The 3,484-nt window shown below is 43.5% G+C and overlaps 1 protein-coding gene across 2 annotated transcripts in view; it reads right to left on the reverse strand.

The window, feature by feature from the left end:
• KPNA1 (karyopherin subunit alpha 1) overlaps positions 1 to 3,484 on the reverse strand; it is an 88,642-nt gene that overhangs the window by 43,477 nt on the left and 41,681 nt on the right. The window lies entirely within an intron of this gene.

The following is a 3,484-nucleotide window of genomic DNA, read 5'->3' on the forward strand; positions in this document are numbered from 1 at the left end:
GATCTGCTCAGGTCCCTTCTGACCCTGGAAACTATGAAAAACTATGCATATTATGACAAAATCTTTAATTATATCAGGACTGTCCAACTAACAGCCTATAAAGGGTTACATTTACATGTAATATATATGCGCACACACACATATGGAAAATGAGGGTTGGATGGGACCTAAGGAGGTCACATCTAGTCCAACCCCCTGCTCAGAGCAGGACAATCCTCAACTATGACATCTCAGCCAAGGCTTTGTCTAGCCAGGTCTCAAAATCCTCCAAGGATGGAGATTCCACAGCGTCTCTGGGTAACCTGTTCCTTTGCTTTACTACTCTCGTCATGAGAGAGTTGTGCCTAATATCCAACCTCAACTTCCCTTGCTACAATGTGAGACCATTGCTCCTTTTTTCTCATCTGCCACCCCTCAGAACAGTCCCTTTTGTAACCACCCTTCAGGCAGCTGAAGACTGCAATTAAATCAGCCTTCTCTTCTCCACAGCACTACCAGGAGTAACAAGTAATAATGGCCATAAGTTGACTGACAGTAGATTCAAGCTAGCCATCACGAGGCACTACTTCACAGTCAGGGAGGCTAGGATCTAAAACCAACTTCCAAGGGAACTGGTGCTCGCTCCTACCCTGGGGCTCTTCAAAAGGAGCCTAGATGATCACCTAGCCAGGGTTATCTGACCCCAGCATTCTTACCTGCCCATGGAAACACTGTGGCTGCTAGGCTCCTGTCTTCTTGAAGCTTCTCTCCTCTCCACCACTGCTCAGCTGCACTAGCAGCCAGAATGGCTGCCACTTCTCATCTCAGTCCTAAGGAGGGGTAGTGCAGCAGCATAGGAAGCTAAGGGTAAGCCAGGGATGCACAGTGCAGCAAGGAGTAGAGGGAAGTTCATGAGGCATGCAGCCTTACGGGGGCCTGCAGCTTCCTAAGGCAGCTGCTATTGCAGTCCATGGGGATAAATTGTTGGGGTATTTCTATTTTAAGCCTCAAAGTGCAGCCATAGGCCTAACTCACTGTATGCCATCTAAAACCTGCACTGAATATGAAATTCGCTGTTTCCTCATGAGTTCTGATATTGTGCTATCACTTTACTACAAATAGCTCATAAACAATAATACATTTAGCTTTAAGTTTTCCAGGGTAGGTGATTGTACCACCACTGGAGGGAGTTTATTCCACAATCTGGACACCTTGACTGTGAAGGAGTTTTTTTCCTGGAACTGAGCCTGAAACAGCCTTCCAGGAGTTTGTATCCATTGCTCCTGGTTTTTCCAGGGGTGCCCTGGTGAACAGCTGTTCACCGAGTTCTTCATCTACTCCCCTGATGTAGCAGTAAGCCACTACCAAGTCCCCTCTCAGTCTTCTCTTCTGTAGGCTGAAGAGGCCCAACTTCCTCAGCCTCTCCTTGTATGGCTCCTTGTCTTGCAAGTCCCTGATCGTACAGGTGGCTCTTTGGACCCTCTCAAGTTTTTCCACGTCCTTGTTGAAGTGCGGTGCCCAGAATTGGAGGTAATACTCCAGCTGTAGTCTCACCAGTGCAGAGTACAGTGGAAGTATCGCTTCCTTAGTTTTGCATGAGATGCAACCGTTAATGCATGCCAGCTTGTTGTTTGCCCTGCTTGCCACAGCATCGCACTGCCGGCTCATGTTCACGCAATGGTTGCTCACTACCCCTAGGTCCCTTTTGGCCGCGGTGCAAGTCAAATCATCACCACAGAGGCTGTAGGTATGTTGGGGATTGTTTGCCCCCAGATGGAGCACCTTACACTTCTGAGTATTGAACTTCATCTGGTTCTGGTCTTCCCAACTCTCTAGCCTGTCCAGGTCTGCCAGTATCTGCAACCTATCTTCTGGCATGACCACACTCCTGCTAATTAGTGGTCATCTGTGAACAGTTTATTTGCAATGACCTGCCCAACACCACACAAACTTTGGGTAGAGGCAGGGAGATACTCCAATTGTCCAGGGAGGTTCTTCTTTCTTTTTTGGATATCCCCTTCCTCATTCATAACACACATTTAATCTTTTTAACAAACAAGGCAAGAGTTGTACAGACAGAAGCCTCTTTCGTTATATACCAATTCATTCTTTTAATAATGTGCTTTTTAAAAATGCAACTTCCTTAGGGCATTTTTTCTTTAAAAAGAAACCAAAAAACTCCCAGAGGTTCCACCATGTTGACCCACCCAGATCCATATGGGTTGTCAGCAGGACTGAGATATTTAGATCCAAACATGTGCCATTTGTAGAGGTAATGGGATAACTGGAAGAGTTCTATGTTTCCCTATAGGCAGCAGTCAGTAAAGAAGGACAAGGCATACATTTTGCTCCTGCAAGTCAGATACCTCCTAACAGAACAGCAACAAACTTATAGGTTCAATTAAGAATTTTGGAGGAGAGTCTGCTCCTGTGGTTCTAGATCATTGTTACTCTCACTTGTAATCCAATATAAGCACTCCAGCCATTTGTTTCCCTGAACCTCCCCAAACCTTCCTTAACTCTTGCCTGAACGCCTATGTTCTTATTCCTCACCCACTTAACTCATCTCTCTGGATTTGAATCAGGCTCATTCCTCTGCCAACGTGCTGCCTGAAAGCCAGCAGGAACAGCATTGAAAAAATTGCTTCTGAGGGCTAATTTCTCCTACTACAGCTCCAATGCAGAACATAGGTGGGGATGGCACATGCCAGCAAACAGGATATTGGAGAATATTTCTGTCAACCTCTAATAAACCTCTGAACATGTGTCAACTGCTTTTAAAGATTTAAAACTTCAACAAAACATAAGTGGATTTTCACAGGGACAGTAGAAGACACAGGACTACCAACCTAGCAACCTGTGATAAAATTTCAGTCTCTGCTTCAAAAAGGGAGGGAAGGGGAGAGAGCCTGAAATTTTACAACAGATCTGTAAGAAATGGAAAAATGATTTTCTAATGAGAAATGTTAGGCAACCTTACTCATACTGACTTAACACTACCTATGTCATGTATAATAAAGGTAGGTTATTTATAGAAAATTACTTACAAACTGAACTCACTTGAACGATCTGCATATTAATATAACTAAAGATAAGTTTATATATCTAGAAAAAAAGAATGTAGGATAGCTGGAAAACTGTACCCTGGAAAAGACTAACTGAAAAGAACAATTCTTCTTGGTAGATAAGTGGTTCAAAATATACTCCCAGTGAGCTTCTGCAACTAAGAAATTATCAAGTAGGAGAAGACTTATGACATGACCTCTCTGTACAGCAGTGATAAAACTATTAATGTCCAGATCACGAGACCTCACATCACAAAATACGTTGAAAAAAAACTGACAAGGATTCAGAAAAGGACCATAAAAATGTGTGAGAACTGGAAAATGATACAGTGAAAAGCTGGGGAAGCCATATTTAGTTTACCCAAGAAAAGTTTAAAGTGGTTAGTGCTCTCTTCTCTTCTTTCTTTTGTATGGCATCAGATATCAACTTCCAAATCTAT

Source organism: Gavialis gangeticus, unplaced genomic scaffold (genome assembly GCF_001723915.1).
Source record: "Gavialis gangeticus isolate Ggan-Ray unplaced genomic scaffold, GavGan_comp1, whole genome shotgun sequence".
In the NCBI taxonomy this organism is placed as follows: domain Eukaryota; kingdom Metazoa; phylum Chordata; order Crocodylia; family Gavialidae; genus Gavialis; species Gavialis gangeticus.